The sequence below is a fragment of the Marmota flaviventris genome, chromosome 6, assembly GCF_047511675.1.
Source record: "Marmota flaviventris isolate mMarFla1 chromosome 6, mMarFla1.hap1, whole genome shotgun sequence".
Lineage (NCBI taxonomy): Eukaryota > Metazoa > Chordata > Mammalia > Rodentia > Sciuridae > Marmota > Marmota flaviventris.
The window spans coordinates 95,232,270-95,252,609 of record NC_092503.1 but is presented as its reverse complement, the minus strand read 5'-3'; the positions used below and the strand labels follow the sequence as shown (position 1 = coordinate 95,252,609).

Genomic DNA, 20,340 nt, shown 5'->3' with positions numbered 1-20,340 from the left:
TTGGGTCTTGTTTTGTGATCCATTCTACTAGCCTGTGTCTCTTGATTGGTGAGTTTAAGCCATTAACATTTAGGGTTATTATTGAGATATGGGTTGTTCTTCCAGCCATATTTGTTTATTTATGTTACTAAACATGGTTTGTTTTCCACTTTGATTATTTTCCCCCCTTTAGTGTCCTACCTCCCACTGTTGGTTTTCATTGTTATTTTCCATTTCCTCTTCCTGTAATGTTTTGCCAAGGATGTTTTGAAGAGATGGTTTTCTAGCTGCAAATTCTTTTAACTTTTGTTTATCGTGGAAGGTTTTAATTTCATCTTCCATCCTGAAGCTTAATTTCGCTGGAAACACAATTCTTGGTTGGAACCCATTTTCTTTCAGTGTTTGAAATATGTTATTCCAGGATCTTCTAGCTTTCAGAGTCTGTGTTGAAAGATCAGCTGTTATCCTCATTGGCTTACCCCTAAATGTGATCTGCTTCCTTTCTCTTGTAGCTTTTAAAATTCTCTCCTTATTCTGTATGTTGGGCATCTTCATTATAATGTGTCTAGGTGTGGGTCTCTTATGATTTTGCACATTCGGCGTCCTGTAGGCTTCTAGGATTTGGGGTTCTGTCTCATTCTTCAAGTCTGGGAAGTTTTCTCGAATTATTTCATTGAATAGATTGCTCATTCCTTTGGTTTGAAACTCTGTTCCTTCCTGTATCCCAATGACTCTTAAATTTGGTCTCTTGATGTTATCCCATATTTCTTGGATGTTCTGCTCATGGTTTCTTAACAGTCTTGCTGAGGTGTCTATGTTCTTTTCAAGTTGAAATACTTTATCTTCATTGTCTGATGTTCTGTCTTCTAAGTGTTCTACTCTGCTGGTAGTATTCTCAATTGAGTTTTTAAGTTGGCTTATTGCTTCCTGCATTTCTAGGATTTCTGTTTGTTTTTTATAACCTCTATTTCCCTGTATAGTTGATCTTTTGCTTCTTGGATTTGTTTATGTAATTCATTGTTGAAGTGATCTTTCATTGTCTGATTTTGTTGTCTGATGTCTTCCTTGAGACTCCAGATCATCTGAAGCATGTATATCCTGAATTCTTTATCTGACATTCCATCAGCTGCAGCTATTACCTCTTCTAATGTTGAGTTGACCTGCAATGCTTGTGGTCCTTTCTTTCCTTGTCTCTTCATACTGTTCGTGTTCCTTTCTTCTTGGTGAAACTGTTGTGCTATTGAATTTTCCCCCTATATATTTATATTGGTCTTGTATAGTTGCAAAGTCTCCCTCACAGGCGCGGGCGGCGGCTCTGCTCCTCCTCCAATTGGGGCAATGTGCCTACCACACCGGCAGGCCGCTGGGCCTGCTCTGCCAGTCGGTAGCAGGTCCGCCGACCTTGCAGGCGCGGGCGGCGGCTCTGTCCCTCTGCCGGCCGCTAGGCTTGTTCTGTCGGTGGTCGCAGTTCTGCCTACTTTGCAGGCGCAGGCAGCGGCACTGCCCCTCTGCAGGCCTCTGGGGCTGTAGTGCCAGTAGGTCGCAGGTCCGCCTACTTTGCAGGCGTGGGGGGGGGGCGGCTCTACCCTTCCTCAGGCCACTGGGCCTGTTCTGTCTCTCGGTTGCAGGTCTGACCTGTTCTGATGGTGGTCTCAGTTCCGACTACCTTGCAGGCGCGGGGGGTAGTGGGCGGCTCTGCCTCTCAGCAGGCCGCTGCTCCTCTTCTGCCGGTGGGTCGCAGGCCCGCCTACCTTGCAGGAGTGATTGGAAGCTCTGTCCCGCCGCTGGCCACTGGGCCTTTTCTGTCGGTGGTCACAGTTCCCCTACCTGGCAGGCGCGGGGGGTGGGGGGCGGCTCTGCCCCTCAGCAGGCCGCTGGGCCTGCTCTGTGTTTGGTCCCAGTTCCCTCTACTATGCCGGCGCAGGGGGAGGGGGCGGCTCAGCCTCTCAGCAGGCGGCTGCTCCTCTTCTGCCGGTGGTTCGCAGGCCCGCCTACCTTGCAGGAGTGATTGGAAGCTCTGTCCTGCCGCGGGCCACTGGGCCTTTTCTGTCGGTGGTCACCCTTCCCCTACCTGGCAGGCGAGGGGGGTGGGGGGCGGCTCTGCCCCTCAGTAGGCCGCTGGGCCTGCTCTGTGTTTGGTCCCAGTTCCCTCTACTATGCCAGCGCAGGGGGAGGGGGCGGCTCAGCCTCTCAGCAGGCGGCTACTCCTCTTCTGCCGGTGGGTCGCAGGCCCGCCTACCTTGCAGGAGTGATTGGAAGCTCTGTCCCGCTGCGGGCCACTGGGCCTTTTCTGTCGGTGGTCACCCTTCCCCTACCTGGCAGGCGAGGGGGGTGGGGGGCGGCTCTGCCCCTCAGCAGGCCGCTGGGCCTGCTCTGTTTTTAATTTTTTAATTGTTGATGGACCTTTATTTTATTTATTTATATGTGCTGTTGAGAAGCAAACCAAGTGCCTCACACATGCCAGGCAAGTGTGCTATTGCTGAACCCCAGCCCCAGCCCTTAAAACTAAATTTCTACTTTGTAATAAACATTAGAAACAGAATGCAAAGACAATACACAGATGAGGAGAAAATATTAATACACTGTAAATCTGATAGAGAACTTGTGACCAGAATCTAAAATATAAAATTAAACAAATATTTTTTAAATGGGCAAAACCACTTCAAGAAGACAATCATACAGTGAAACTTACTATTCTGTATAACTAATATGCACCAATAAAAAATCTTTAATAAAAGACAAATGAATAGCCAATAAGTCCTTAAAAATAATTAATATCATTAATGATTCACAAAATGCAAATTAAAGCCAGTGTGATACTACTATATACAGATTAGTATACCTAAAATTGAATAGAGTGACCAGGGTGCAGGGATATTGAAATATTTATGAACTTTTGCTGGAAATTAAAATGGTATCATCTTTTTTTTTGAAATATTAATAATTTATTTAACTGATAAGCATAGCACGTGCTTATTTAATGTACAAACACATCTTTAACTTGTGTCCGTTGAACTATTTTTTTGCTTTTCCTATAGTCTTTTTTTTTATTGTTGGTTGTTCAAAACATTACATAGTTCCTGATATATCATATTTCACACTTTGATTCAAGTGGGTTATGAACTCCCATTTTTATCCCGTATACAAATTGCAGAATCACATCAGTTACACATCCATTGATTTACATATTGCCATACTAGTGTCTGTTGTATTCTGCTGCCTTTCCTATCCTCTACTATCCCCCCTCCCCTCCCCTCCCCTCTTCTCTCTCTACCCCCTCTACTGTCATTCATTTCTCCCCCTTGTATTATTTTCCCCTTTCCCCTCACTTCCTCTTGTATGTACTTTTGTATAACTCTGAGGGTCTCCTTCCATTTCCATGCAATTTCCCTTCTCTCTCCCTTTCCCTCCCACCTCTCATCCCAGTTTAATGTTAATCTTCTTCTCATGTTCTTCGTCCCTACTCTGTTCTTAGTTACACTCCTTATATCAAAGAAGATATTTGGCATTTGTTTTTTAGGAATTGGCTAGCTTCACTTAGCATAATCTGCTCTAATGCCATCCATTTCCCTGCAAATTCTATGATTTTGTCATTTTTTTAATGCAAAGTAATACTCCATTGTGTATAAATGCCACATTTTTTTTAATCCATTCATCTATTGAAGGGCATCTAGGTTGGTTCCACAGTCTTGCTATTGTGAACTGTGCTGCTATGAACATCAATGTAGCAGTGTCCCTGTAGCATGCTCTTTTTAGGTCTTTAGGGAATAGACCAAGAAGGGGAATAGCTGGGTCAAATGGTGGTTCCATTCCCAGCTTTCCAAGAAATCTCCATACTGCTTTCCAAATTGGCTGCACCAATTTGCAGTCCCAACAGCAATGTACAAGTGTACCCTTTTCCCCACATCCTCGCCAGCACTTGTTGTTTGACTTCATAATGGCTGCCAATCTAACTGGAGTGAGATGGTAACTTAGGGTGGTTTTGATTTGCATTTCTCTGACTGCTAGAGATGGTGAGAATTTTTTCATGTGTTTGTTGATTGATTGTATGTCCCCCTCTGAGAAGTGTCTGTTCAGGTCCTTGGCCCATTTGTTGATTGGGTTATTTGTTATCCTATTGTCTAATTTTTTGAGTTCTTTGTATACTCTGGATATTAGGGCTCTATCTGAAGTGTGAGGAGTAAAGATTTGTTCCCAGGATGTAGGCTCCCTATTTACCTCTCTTATTGTTTCTTTTGTTGAGAAAAAACTTTTTAGTTTGAGTAAGTCCCATTTGTTGATTCTAGTTATTAACTTTTGTGCTATGGGTGTCCTATTGAGGAATTTGGAGCCCGACCCCACAGTATGTAGATCGTAGCCAACTTTATCTTCTATCAGATGCCGTGTCTCTGATTTGATATCAAGCTCCTTGATCCATTTTGAATTAACTTTTGGCAGGCCTGCGACCCATCTGCAGAACAGGCACAGAGGCCTGCTGAGAGGCAGAGCAGCCCTCTCCCCCCACGCCTGCAAGGTATATGGAACTGTGACCACGCACAGAACAGGCCCAGCGGCCTGCTGAGGGGCAGAGCCGCCCCCCCACCCTGCGCTTGCAAGGTAGGCAGAACTGTGACCACCAGCACAACAGGCGCAGCAGCCTGCTGAAGGGCAGAGCCGCCCCCACCTCGCGCCTGCAAGGTAGACGGAACTGTGACCACCCACAGAACAGGCCCAGTGGCCCGCGGAGGGGCAGAGCTGCTAACCACGCCTGCAAGGTAGGCGGGCCTGTGACACACCGGCAGAACAGGCGCAGCGGCCTGCTGAAGGGCAGAGCCGCCCCCTCCCCCCACGCCTGCAAGGTAGGCGGAACTGTGACCACCGGCAGAACAGGCCCTGCAGCCTGCTGATGGGCAGAGCTGCCCCCTTCCCGCCCTGCAAGGTAGGCGGACCTGTGACCCACCAGCAGAACAGGCCCAGGATTCCGCGGAGGGGCAGAGCTGCCCCACGCGCCTGCAAGGTAGGTAGACCTGCGACCACCAACAGAACAGGCCAGACCTGCAACCGACAGACAGAACAGGCCCAGCAGCCTGCGGAAGGGTAGAGCCGCCCCCCGCGCCTGCAAGGTAGGCGGACCTGCGACCCACCGGCAGAACAGGCTCAGCGGCTTGCAGAGGGGCAGTGCTGCTGCCCGCGCCTGCAAAGTAGGCAGAACTGCGACCACCGACAGAACAAGCCTAGCGGCCCGCAGAGGGGCAGAGACGCCGCCCGCGCCTGCAAGGTAGGCGAATCTGCTACCGACCGGCAAAACAGGCCCAGCGGCCTGCCGGCGTGGTAGGCACATTGCCCCAATTGGAGGAGGGGCAGAGCCGCCGCCCGCGCCTGCGAGGGAGACTTTGCAACTATACAAGAGTAATATAAATATATAGGGGGAAAATTCAATAGCACAACAGTTTCACCAAGCAGAAAGAAACACGAACAGTATGAAGAGACAAGGAAAGAAAGGACCACAAGCAATGCAGGTCAACTCAACGTTAGAAGAGTTAATATCTGCAGCAGATGGAATGTCAGATAAAGAATTCAGGATATACATGCTTCAGATGATCTGGAGTCTCAAGGAAGACATCAGACAACAAAATCAGACAATGAAAGATCACTTCAACAATGAATTACATAAACAAATCCAAGAAGCAAAAGATCAACTATACAGGGAGATAGAGGTTATAAAAAACAAACAAACAGAAATCCTAGAAATGCAGGAAGCAATAAACCAACTTAAAAACTCAATTGAGAACACTACCAGCAGAGTAGAACACTTAGAAGATAGAACATCAGACAATGAAGACAAAGTATTTCAACTTGAAAAGAACATAGACAGCTCAGCAAGACTGTTAAGAAACCATGAGCAGAACATCCAAGAAATATGGGATAACATCAAGAGACCAAATTTAAGAGTCATTGGGATACAGGAAGGCATAGAGTTTCAAACCAAAGGAATGAGCAGTCTATTCAATGAAATAATACGAGAAAACTTCCCAGACTTGAAGAATGAGACAGAATCCCAAATCCTAGAAGCCTACAGGATGCCGAATGTGCAAATTCATAAGAGATCCACACCTAGACACATTATAATGAAGATGCCCAACATACAGAATAAGGAGAGAATTTTAAAAGCTACAAGAGAAAGGAAGCAGATTACATTTAGGGGTAAGCCAATGAGGATAACAGCTGATCTTTCAACACAGACTCTGAAAGCTAGAAGATCCTGGAATAACATATTTCAAACACTGAAAGAAAATGGGTTCCAACCAAGAATTGTGTATCCAGCGAAATTAAGCTTCAGGATGGAAGATGAAATTAAAACCTTCCACGATAAACAAAAGAATTTGCAGCTAGAAAACCATCTCTTCAAAACATCCTCGGCAAAACATTACAGGAAGAGGAAATGGAAAATAACAAAGAAAACCAAGAGTGGGAAGTAGGACAGTAAAGGGGGGAAAATAATCAAAGAGGAAAACAAACCATGTTTATTAACATAATTAAACAAATATGGCTGGAAGAACAACCCATATCTCAATAATAACCCTAAATGTTAATGGCTTAAACTCACCAATTAAGAGACACAGGCTAGTAGAATAGATCACAAAACAAGACCCAACAATATGCTGCCTACAGGAGACGCATTTGATAGGAAAAGACATACATAGGCTGAAGGTGAAAGGTTGGGAAAAATCATATCACTCATATGGACTTCGGAAACAAGCAGGAGTGTCCATACTCAAATAAAATAGATTTCAAGCCCAAGTTAATCAAAAGGGATAAAGAGGGACACTACATACTGCTCAAGGGAACCATACACCAACAAGACATAACAATCATAAATATATATGCCCCAAACAATGGTGCAGCTATGTTCATCAAACAAACTCTTCTCAAGTTCAAGAGTCTAATAGACCACCATACAATAATCATGGGAGACTTCAACACACCTCTCTCACCACTGGACAGATCTTCCAAACAAAAGTTGAATAAGGAAACTATAGAACTCAATAACACAATTAATAACCTAGACTTAATTGATGTATATAGAATATACTACCCAACATCAAGCAGTTACACTTTTTTCTCAGCAGCACATGGATCCTTCTCAAAAACAGATCATATATTATGTCACAGGGCAACTCTTAGACAATATAAAGGAGTAGAGATAATACCATGCATCTTATCTGATCATAATGGAATGAAACTGAAAATCAACAATAAAATAAGGAAGGAAAAATCATGCATCACTTGGAGAATGAACAATAGGTTACTGAATGATCAATGGGTTATAGAAGACATCAAGGAGGAAATTAAAAAATTCTTAGAGATAAATGAAAACATAGACACAACATATCGGAATCTATGGGACACATTGAAAGCAGTTCTAAGAGGAAAATTCATTGCTTGGAGTTCATTCCTTAAAAAAAGGAAAAACCAACAAATAAATGATCTCATACTTCATTTCAAAATCCTAGAAAAAGAAGAGCAAAACAACAGCAAAAGAAGTAGAAGGCAAGAAATAATTAAAATCAGAGCTGAAATTAATGAAATCGAAACAAAAGAAACAATTGAAAAAATTGACAAAACTAAAAGTTGGTTCTTTGAAAAAATAAATAAAATCGACAGACCCTTAGCCATGCTAACGAAGAGAAGAAGAGAGAGAACTCAAATTACTAACATACGGGATGAAAAAGGCAATATCACAACAGACACTACAGAAATACAGAAGATAATCAGAAATTATTTTGAATCCTTATACTCCAATAAATTAGAAGATAGTGAAGGCATCAATAAATTTCTTAAGTCATATGATCTGCCGAGACTGAGTCAGGAGGATATAGACAACCTAAACAGACCAATATCAATTGAGGAAATAGAAGAAACCATCAAAAGACTACCAACTAAGATAACCCCAGGACCGGATGGGTATACAGCAGAGTTTTACAAAACCTTTAAAGAGGAACTAATACCAATATTTTCAAGCTACTTCAGGAAATAGAAAAAGAGGGAGAACTTCCAAATTCATTCTACGAGGCCAACATCACCCTGATTCCTAAACCAGACAAAGACACTTCAAAGAAAGAAAACTACAGACCAATATCTCTAATGAACCTAGATGCAAAAATCCTCAATAAAATTCTGGCGAATCGGATACAAAAACATAGCAAAAAAATTGTGCACCATGATCAAGTAGGATTCATCCCTGGGATGCAAGGCTGGTTCAATATACGGAAATCAATAAATGTTATTCACCACATCAATAGACTTAAAAATAAGAACCATATGATCATCTCGATAGATGCGGAAAAAGCATTCGACAAAGTACAGCATCCCTTTATGTTCAAAACTCTAGAAAAACTAGGGATAACAGGAACATACCTCAATATTGTAAAAGCAATCTATGCTAAGCCTCAGGCTAGCATCATTCTGAATGGAGAAAAATCGAAGGCATTCCCTCTAAAATCTGGAACAAGACAGGGATGCCCTCTCTCACCACTTCTGTTCAACATAGTTCTCGAAACACTGGCCAGAGCAATTAGACAGACGAAAGAAATTAAAGGCATCAAAATAGGAAAAGAAGAACTTAAATTATCACTATTTGCAGATGATATGATTCTATACCTAGCAGACCCAAAAGGCTCTACAAAGAAACTATTAGAGCTAATAAATGAATTCAGCAAACTGGCAGGATATAAAATCAACACGCATAAATCAAAGGCATTCCTGTATATCAGCGACAAATCCTCTGAAATGGAAATGAGGACAACCACTCCATTCACAATATCCTCAAAAAAAATAAAATACTTGGGAATCAACCTAACAAAAGAGGTGAAAGACTTAAACAATGAAAACTACAGAACCCTAAAGAGAGAAATAGAAGAAGAACTTAGAAGATGGAAAAATATACCCTGTTCATGGATAGGCAGAACTAACATCATCAAAATGGCGATATTACCAAAAGTTCTCTATAGGTTTAATGCAATTCCAATCAAAATCCCAACGGCATTTCTTGTAGAAATAGAGAAAGCAATCATGAAATTCATATGGAAAAATAAAAGACCCAGAATAGCAAAAACAATGCTAAGCAGGAAGTGTGAATCAGGCGGTATAGCGATACCAGACTTCAAACTATACTACAGAGCAATAGTAACAAAAACAGCATGGTACTGGTACCAAAACAGACAGGTGGACCAATGGTACAGAATAGAGGACACAGAGACCAATCCACAAAATTACAACTTTCTTATATTTGATAAAGGGGCTAAAAGCATGCAATGGAGGAAGGATAGCATCTTCAACAAATGGTGCTGGGAAAACTGGAAATCCATATGCAACAAAATGAAACTGAATCCCTTCTCTCGCCATGCAGAAAAGTTAATTCAAAATGGTATCATCTTTTTTTTTAAAATTTTGCCACTTTGTTAAAAGTTAAACATTCATGTCATAAAGTCTAGCAATTTTATTAGTAGATATTTACACCAAAAACATGAAAGTATATATGTTCATATCCAAACTGAAAACAATCTAAATGCTCTTCAATGGGTGAATAAACAAATTATGAGATATCTATACAGTGAGTGAAAGGAGGAAGTTGAAAGAGCATATGCTATATTATCACTAACACAAACCTTTTAAAAGTACAACTGATTTAACAGTAACAGAAAATAAAATAATGTTTGCTTCAGGATGCAGACAGCAGGAGGTGAGGAAAGTTTTAGAAGTCAGGGATTCCAGAGGAAACTTTCAGAGATGATTGATATGTTAAACTTTATTGATTGAAATGATGCTCTCACAGACACATATATCAAAACATCAAATTGTACAGCTTTTGTGTGGTTTATTTCATGTCAATTACACCTCACTAAAGCAGTTGAAAATCAAATTTAAAAAAACAGATATAAAGGTAGCATGTAATAAAATTTCAGAAAGCAAACATTTAGGTTATAATGGAGAAATATACTTTAAATTATATTTTTTGCATTGTTTTGACAGGGATCATTGTCTAGAACTTCATTTTTTAAATTCATATCCTTAACTCTGTTTTTCTGTTACTCCTTAACACCTCCAAATGAAAGATGCACATGATTTGGGATGAGATGCAATCATTTCATAGTTAGAGATGTCATCCCCTTGAAGAACCAGATTCATTTTATTTTAACTTCTACTGATTGGCATAGTTCTGTCCTTCCATACAGCAGAATTATCTATCTTCCATTTCCACAGATGCATCTGAAAATAGTTGAAGGAGGCTATCATATACCCCAGAGCCATTTCTTCTATGATAAAAAACATACACAGTTTACTCTGTCACTTTTGAGACATATTATTCTACCCTATTCATCTCATTCAGGATCCCCTTGAGCTTATTAGTGTCACTCTCAAAGTTTGGAACCCAAAACTGGAAGCAATAATCTGGATTTAATGAGATCAACACAGAGCACAAGGAGACTATAATCTCCTTTGTTCTGAACCACACAACAGCCTAAGATTGGATTACCTTTTTCAGCAACAGTGTCATGCTGTCAGTTCCTGTTGAACTTGAAGCTAAATAAAACTTCATGTTTTTCTTTTTCTTCAGCAGAACTGCTATAAATCCCGTTTTTCACGTTTTATTTTTGTAAAACCAATGATTTGAACCTAAATGTAGGAATTTATATTTGCTCCTGTGAAATTACATATTGTTTTATGCTTCTTGTTTCTGCCTATTGAGATCATTTTGAATCCAATCTTTCTATCCACTATATTTATAGTTCCTCTTAGCTTTAGGTAATTCACAAATCTCATACATAACATTTTATTTCATGTGCTCTGCTTCAGCATTATATTCCCCCCAGCTACCAACTTACCTTTCACCTTCACTTCACAATTACAGTAGACCTATATTATTTATTGCCCAGTGTACCTTTCTTTAAAATGTCATTTCTTGTATTCTTTAGAACTGACAATTTTAGCAAACCACTCCCCCTACACAACAGTAAATGTGATCCGTACTGTCAATGTAAACCTCCTATTTCCAAGGCTACTGTGATTTATTCACAAAATGGACATTTCCCCTACTGGGCCAATTGGAATCCTCTATGATAAACAAAATCAAATTTACAATACACACCGAGGTCATGATATTGGGGGAATGTGATCATCCGATTAAGAACAAAGAAAGAATTTACTGAAATTAGAATAGCATAAGAGCATGGGCACAATCATGGGCAGTTGAAGGGAGGAAAAAAGCTGGGCAGCTTGTATTAACCTTTGAATATATCCCTAACTAAAGCCATAACCATGCCTTAGCATATCTGAAACGTCAACTAATTAGTTCTGTTCTTATATAAATTGACTTATAGATATCATATAACTGCAAGTTTTGCTCCTGTTAATTATTAATAGTAAGAATAATATATTTTGATGACAGGAAAATTTTCAAGGATGGCACATAAAAATGTATCTATATTAAAATACATACTATATTTGAGACATAGAGCCTATGTGAATAATTACTTTTTATTCATTAACTATATGGAGATTCAAATGTATATCAGTTATAAGATAGAACATCAGTGATGTATTTATGCTCTAGGGCATAAATACAGAATTCCAGATATGCTAGAACCTAGAATTACAGAATGCTTTGCAGAGACTGAATACTGCAGAGGATTCCTTATTTGAAATGGTTTGATCCAGAAGTTTTTTTGTATTTTAGATATATTTTTTAGATTTTAAAATATTTGCATATCTATAATGATATATCTTTGGGATAATACCCAAGTCTTGGTACAAATTTATTTTATGCTGCATATACAGATATACATATGTACACATATGCACATATAGCTTGAAGATAATTTTATGCAATATATTTTAATACACCTGCATTTTGACTGCAGCTTGTCAGATGAGTTCAGGTGCAGAAGTTTTGCACATGCAACATCATATCAATGCTTAAAATGTTTCAAAATTTGGAATATTTCATATATCAGACTTTTGGATTAGGGATGCTCAACCTGCCCATAGTTTTGTAATTCCTTATATGTGATTATTTTCTTCTTCTTTTCTTTCTAAAGACAAAGTAACAAATATTTAAAATGTATCATATCTTAATTATTTAGCTATCATCAGTGCTTTTGTGCTTGTTAGTATCTATATGATGAAAATACTATATGGTTTTATGCTTTTGTACATCTCTTCCCAACCCTCATTCATGACATCCTGATAGAAGGCATCAGCCCTCATGGAAGTATTTACACTATAGACACTGGCAATACTATAAGTCAAGCCTCTCACCCACCTACCTGGTTACTAATCATTCATCAGCATATCAAGCATTAGAGCAATAGAAACAGAATTAATTGTTCCTGTGTACCATTTCAGCCACATGCTTTAAAAATATTAACCCATTTAGATATAATAATGATGCCAAGTGCTAAGGATTGCTTTTATCCTCATTTTATAGGAAAAGAAATAAAGAGACAAAAAGATGTAATAATTCTTCTGGAATTGCACAGTTAGTAAATTACAAACTGACTTACTAAACAAAAAGTCCTGTCTCTGACATCTCTTAGTGTTATATATGGAAATTGACCCCACCCTAATTAAAAATGGTATTTTATATCTGTAGGGTTGGAGAAATATTTCTCTAGTTTGGCTATTTGAAAAGACTCACCAGATCCTACTGAGTGTACTCAATGAAAGGTATTTACTTCTTCCTTTGTTGCCTGCACACTGTTAAAGGAAAAACATCATAAAAAACACCCTTTTGGAATTACTTTTTGGCTTCTAAAAATATAATCCTTAATAACTTAAGGTTTTTATATACTGAAAATTTCAACATATTGTCACAACATGTACTTGTTAGCGTTGTCTTCATCATTCAATTCTTCCTTCAGATTCACATTTTATTGGCTTTTCATAATCTGAGTACTTTGTTGAGTTACTTGTTTAACCATATATTTCTTTGGTTATTTTCCATAATTTCTCACTGAGATTGTTCAGAATTTGTGATATTATTCTGGTGTGTGTTTGTGTGTGCGTGTGCGCGCGCGCGCGTGTGTGTGTTTGTGTGTGTGTGTGTGTAACTTGGTTCATAGTCCTCTTAAGTCTATCATTAGGTCATGGCTTCCTTCACTTGAGATATTCAAACACTATTTCCTAAAGCCTTTGGCCCTATGGAATTATAGCCCCATATTCTTTTCTTTTGTTTTTGATGTCATTATCCTTTTTTTAATAAAGGTAAAATGCTATTTGTATAAAATAACATTTTCTTATTAGAAATTATTTGATATGATACTCATTGTTTCGTATATGCTTTAAAATTATGTCAGAACCTTATTATATATTTTATTTTTGTTTATGTTTTATTTCATGCAGCAAAGCACCTTATAGATGTTTAAATATTAAAATATCATAAAATGAGTAGTCAATCAACCATGAATTTGAGTACTGGGTCTATTTTTTATAAGGTTAAAAACTTTGGCAAATTAACCTGTGTTTATTGTATAAAAAATTAATAAAGTTTTCTTTAATCACTATATGACCTTATGGCAACATTATTCCTGAATGGCCTGGTAAGTACAAAGTTTTTAGCATTATGCATGGCATATTGAAGTACACAAAAGTATTAGTTTGTATACTTACTCATAAGAAAATATTTCTTTATGTCTTAACTTGACATATTATTTGAATTTAATAAAGTAAATAACTTAAAGAAATGCAGCCCAATTTTTCCTTCTATGACAGTAAATAGAAAAATCTTATCTTAAACAATGGTAATCATGGTTATAATGATTCATCATGAAGGTTACATGCATAAAGTTCTTATATAGCAGATTCTAAATATATTTCTATGCCTCTTGTACCTGCAGATTTACAGTATATGAAGTAATTCTCACTCCTTTATGAAGCCCACAAAAGCCAAGAGACGACCATTCTGTTGGTGGCAGAGCAAATTTAGGTTTGTCTGATATAAAAAGTCTCTTTTCCTTGTTTTTTGCTAAATATTTCTATCTATATATAGGACCCCAGTATTCTTAACTTCTAGTTGGGCACAGTGGTACACGTCTGTAACCTAGATATTCAGGAGGCTAAGGCAGAAGGTTCACAAGGTTGAGGCCAACCTGGGAAACTTATCAAGACCCTGTGTCAAAATAAAATTTTTTAAAAGGGCTGGGATTTAGGTCAGTGCTATAGCACATGCCTCATATGTGAAAAGTCCTGGGTTCAAACTCCAGTACAGTCATCATCATCATCATCATCATCATCATCATCATCATCATCAAAACTAGACTTAACTTCTAACTAGGTACACTGAGAAGGTGATGTGGGATTTTCTAGATTCTACCATGCACCATGCTCATACAATGGTCCATCTAATTTAATTTAATTTCACATTAAATCACACAGATGGATCTATAGATGAATGAGTAGATAGAAGGATGGAAAGATAGAAATAAATAGATAAATTCCAATCTTTGGTAGTTAGTTTAATTAGGAAATTATGCCTTACCATCACTGCTCTACCAACATATCATTATGCAAACCATCTTTAATTTGCCTGCTAAGAAAATAGGAAAGAAAAAGTACTCAGCAAAAAAAAAATGTCATCTCTTTCATGGATTAATATAATTTAAATTGACCTAATACTAGTTCATGCTTTTTCATTAATGACTAGCACAGTGTACTAGATTTAAGCTGGATAATTTTTTTTTCATATTACTTTTTAAATTTTTTTTTAGTTATAGATGGAAAAAATACCCCTATTTTGTTTATTTTTATGTGGTGCTGAGGATTGAACTCAGTATCTCACATGTGCTAGTACTCTACTACTGAGTCACAACCCCACCCCCTTTATATTATTTTAATGACAGGTTTAGGTTGTTAAATTGCCAGAAAAAAATGCATAACTTCTAAAATTTTAAATATACTGCTATAAAAGGAAATATTATAGTGTAAAAAAGAACATAGGACCTGGGGGTCTAAAGGCTATGGATCCAATCCTAAATCAGATATTTATTCAATGAATTAGGTAAATGATCTCATTTTTATTACTTAGTTTTCTCTGTTAAGATTGTAGAAAATCATATTTCTAAAGTGAGATAAAGAAAGTTGAAACACTTTAGAAGCCATAAAGTATTTTGAAATGGAAAGAATAGCCACCATTGTGATTATTCATTACCAAAAACATCAGGTCGGTTGTTGTTTAGCACAGATGCTGTTGAAATAAGCCCAGGAAGCTTTTGCTGGAATCCTTTTATTTCTAATGTGATTTAAGTTGCATATTCCCCTATGGGTAATCTGAAGTCAACAGAATAATTGGTAACTTTGAAAGTCTATCCACAAGTGCCCCCCAGCTACCAGGCTTTCCACACTCTCTGGTCTCCAGGAAATCACATCAAATGGGAGAGACTGCTATGCAAACCTTTTGTTTGGCTTCAAAGTTTTGCATCATACAACTTACATCCTTTGGTTCTTTGCTATGTGAGTTTTTATTTTGAGTGATTTCTAAATTCCTACCAGTATTTGTCTTTGCTGTCTTTTTCATAATCATAATCACCAAAAGCACCTATTTGATCTTGCTATGTGGGAGGCACTATTTTGCATGGTGGACAGACTTCATGGCATCCAGTTCTCTCCACAATACAATGAAGTATAGGAGTATAGAAAAGAAGTACAGAGAGGAATTAGGTCTCCAATTTAAAGAGAACAGATTACAGGGAGAGGGGATGTGGACATAGGGGGGGACATTGGTACTGGGAGTTATTTACCTATCTGACTGGTGAAGCATGTCCTATTTTCCTCATGATTTTATAGGTGAGGTCTGGGGTTCAGGGAGGTTAAGCAATCTGGCCAAGTAAAAATTGTTGAACTCAGGAAAAATACCCACCACACTCTCTGTGAACTAACAGGATAACCCCACTTATCTCATACTTATGGTAGGCCAATTTAAATTTAGCAGTTTGTTAGAGGCTACATTTCAATGCCCAGGTGAACTTAGGAACATATCTAGTGTAATGTAAATTTTGTGATTTCTGTTTCTTTTGTGGAAAGGCATGATAACATGTTGTCTATATTAATACTTGTTGATGAACAAGCACACTCTTTTGGAGGATGTTAGCAAATTTTCCCAAGAAGACTAGAACTGCTAGGAGCAATTAGTTACCTAGATCTTAATGTCTTCATTTTTATAATTCAGTATTAGCAAAACTTCTTTAATAAATTACTGCCCATTGGCAGGAAAGAGACTAAGGGAAAACTTGATATAAGGACAGGTAGTGTTAGTCTGGACTAGTCTACTGAACTCCATTAAAGCATTCTAAAGGTTTATGGGAATGAGTTGTATATTGATTAAATTTCTTTATTACGATCCATCTACAAACTTAGTGGCTTAGTTCAACACTCATTTGCTCATAAATCTATCATTTAGCTGGGTGATTCTGCTGATCTGGACCAGGGGTGGCTGATCTTGGCTTGGACTTGCTCACGTTTCTCTGATGGGTTGGATGGAGAGTGGTTCATCTTAAAGCCCTTACTCACTATGGGGTATGCTGATGAGGGTGAAATGATACTTTTCATTTTACTGGTTAATGGGGATTTGCTTAAATGCTAGCAGCAATGTTCTAAGAGAATGAGAAGATGTAATACCTTCAGAGGCTCAGGATTGGAAGAGGTATAGCATAACTTCCATGATATTCTACTGGTCAAAGCAAAAAACAGTGAACAGCAGATTCAAGGGGTAAAAATTAACTAATTTCATGATGGTAGGGGCTATACAATCACTTAGAAAAGGGGGTATATATAGGAAAGAATGGAAAACTGTACCTATCTTTTATTTATCCAATCATAGTGGGTGTGCCATAGAAACAATAGCTGAGCAGGTCAGTCTTGATTAAACAGCTGTGACCTTGGGAGCTAAAGTATATGAAATATGGGTTGGGGTTGTAACTCAGAGCTAGAGCTCTTGCCTAATATGTGTAAGGCCTTGGGTTTGATCCCTAGTACTGAAAAAAAGAAATAAACAATGTGAAACACATTGAAGATGTCGAAAATGTTTTGTAGGGAGAGCTTTCAACAGCATCCCAGTGACCCAAAGGCAATGGCCCTCTTCACATATTTATAATCAGTACTGACCCTTTGTGAGTGAAGATTTAGCTGAGTTCTTTGGATAATTTAAAATCAAAGTTGGCTTTATTAGAGAGATCTACATGTCCTGATGATTTGGTAGATAGAAGCTCAAAGCCATTTTATAAAATTTAAACAAAAAGCTTTTACGATATTCACACCATATAGTTGTTACAAGTGCATATATCAGAGACAAAATTTTGACATATTTTGTCAGTGATTTCCTCTTGAATTTATATCTGAGTCCCATACTTTGTCTTACTTCCCTTGTCCCACCACACAGTATATTATATTCAGATCCCTATTTTAATGGCTTGTTTATTTTTATGATTTTAACATAAATGTACCTACATTATGTTACAACACTGACAGAATGCACCTAACTGTATTTAAGTTGTTCAGTCTTAAAATCTAATTAAGTATTTATGGTCTCACATTTTATATTTTACTCAGTCACAAATTGAATGCTAGAAGAATATAGTTTTAATTGAGGTCAAAATGGAAAAATTAGTAGTTTCTAAACACAATCAAAAGCTAAGCTAATGTAATATGCCATAGGATCAGTGCTTTGTAGTTTTAATACTTTTTAAATTATTTTATGAAAGCATTACATATTTTGTAGTATTTGGAGAAATCCATAAAACATAAAGAAGGAAATTTAAATTATCCATAATTAAAACATTCAGAAAGATGCTGAGTACTCCAATACAAAGTCCAAACTTCAAAATGTTCCCAGATCTAAAGCTAAGCACTGATCTACACCACACATAGAAAATTTCCCCCCCGTAAAAAATTGTTCAATTCAGTAAAATAATAAAAACATTGTAAAAATTATCTTTAGACTTATGTGTAAGTCATATATGAAACAAAAATGAGTTTTGTGTTTAGACTTGAGTCCCATCTCCAAAATATCTTATTATGTAAATATAAATATTGAAAAAATACTTAATCCAAAACTACTCATGTCCAAGCATTTTGAATGAGGGGATTCAGTCTGTATTTGATGCATATTTTCTTATCAATATATTGCATAAAATATTTTATTATTTTTAAAATAATACATTGGTGGCAGAGAGAGTTAGTGCCTGACAGGTGCTCCCTGATTTCCTTACATTTCTAAGATATCTCTGATGAGTGTGAGAACCATGATACTACTTCCAGATGATGGAATGGATGATAAAGAACATGTCTCACAGTCTGATCAGCCAACTAAGACTTGGTGCAGCTCCTTCTCAGCCACTCTGACCTTGGAGACCATGTGTACCAGTGAGTGTAACTCTGAGATGAAGAAAGACTTATTAACTTCTGTCGACCTTAGGTGTATAGGTAATCCAAGATTTTCTGCTCTGTCACTAAACTGAAACATAGCCATCTTATTTTAACACATGTCATTTCACACAAAAAAGCAATCATTCTACAAATCAACTTTGCTTTCTGACTTTTTTCACTCAATGCTACATATTAGTGAATATATGTAATGGATTTATACATATATATATTTACATATATACACATATATGTGTAAACGTGTATATTAGTATATATACATACATGATGTACTCATTTATGTTATGTGTAGGATAGCCAATGTTATCAAAACATGTTAATAATTCAAATGACCAAATAGAGTAATTCATTCCAAATTTTCTACCTACATATTACCTATTGTGTTCAAGGCATCAAAACATAAATACAATTCTATTCTTGTCATATAACTGGATGCATTTCTAGTGACACATAGCTTACATAATGTGAGATTACAAAATTATACCCCCTGAAACTATGAAATTCATGTTTAGTTTTCCATTTTGCATAGAATGACTACATTTTAAACATCCCGCAGAGATGGAACAAAGTGATTTATACATGTACCAGCTGTTTTTATAAGATAAACTATTGGAAGACTGTGCTTCCAAATTTATTTCAAAGGTTTTTATTATTTTTCAATAGAGCTATGATGGTAGCAGCTCAATTCACAATTTCTAAGATATGGAACCAACCTAGGTGCCCTTCAAAAGATGAATAGATTAAGAAAATGTGGTGCATTTGTACAATGGAATATTACTCAGCCATAAAGAAGAATGAAATTATGGCATTTGCCAGTAAGTGGATGGAACTGGAGACTATTGTGCTAAGTGAAATAAGCCAATCCCAAAAAATCAAAAGGCTGAATGTTCTCTCTGATATGTGGATGCTGACTTACAATGGTTTGGGGGTCAGGGAGAGTATAGATTCACCAAATTGGACACCAGAGTGAATCAGACATAACTTTCTTATGTTCATATATTTATACGCAACCAGTGCAATTACACCTCATGTACAACCAAAAAAAAAGGAAAGTTATACTTCATGTATATATGATATGTCAAAATACATTTTACTGTTGTGTAAAAAAGAACAAATTTTAAAAATTTAAATAGTGCTATGATAGATGGACAATAACATCACTTTCTTTCTCAGATTAATTTGATTAAATGATAATATTTTAGATTCCTGGTATAAAACACAACTTTAATCCAAATTTAATATCTTACTTTCACTTGATATTTTCAAATATAAGATTTTGTTATTGAAAAGAACTCTGAGGCAAAGGAGTATTAGTAGTTAATAGTAAACTTTTACAATGAAAAAGTACCATTTCTGACTCTGTTATATCTGTTTTTAGTTATATATGCTAGTATTTATGGTTTATATAGTGTTCATACATATTGGACTTTTACCCAGTATTCAGGAAAATAAGACAACTTTAAATGTCCTGATTCTATTATCTTTGTAGCAATGATCCATGAGTCTCAGATATATAAAATACTTGATAAACTAAGGAGCAGAAGTAACTATATGTTATAGCCCAAAAGGACACAGAGTTTGTTGATTTGCTTTCAATTAGAATAATGTCTTACTAGTTAACTCTCCACTATGTCTGTCTTATTATTTATGACTCACTTTATGAAAATGCTTTGTCTTTCCTCAGAAGAAAAACACCAAAAGGGTAAATATTTTACCTAAAACATTTCCTTACCTTAAACAGGATATGAGGATTACTCCATCATTAAAGAAAGTAAACACATATACATTTTAAGGAGCCATATTTTCTTTAAAAAAAAACAGTTTGATATTATTTTACTCTGTCATAAGTCAGGTTAGAGTTTTACCAGCTACCAAAACATATATCTCACTATATTTTATAATAAATGAGCATGAACTTGAAACTGGTATGAAAATTATTGCCTTTTA

At 37.1% G+C, this 20,340-nt stretch overlaps 1 long non-coding RNA gene across 1 annotated transcript in view; it reads right to left on the bottom strand.

The window, feature by feature from the left end:
- Positions 1-9,860: 9,860 nt before the first annotated feature.
- LOC139706230 (uncharacterized) overlaps positions 9,861-20,340 on the bottom strand; it is a 141,449-nt gene continuing 130,969 nt past the window's right edge. The window contains exons 2-3 of the long non-coding RNA XR_011707866.1: positions 12,656-12,714; positions 9,861-10,227 (exon numbers count right to left, since the gene is read on the bottom strand). This is a non-coding gene — a long non-coding RNA (uncharacterized lncRNA). The remainder of the gene's footprint in view (positions 10,228-12,655; positions 12,715-20,340) is intronic.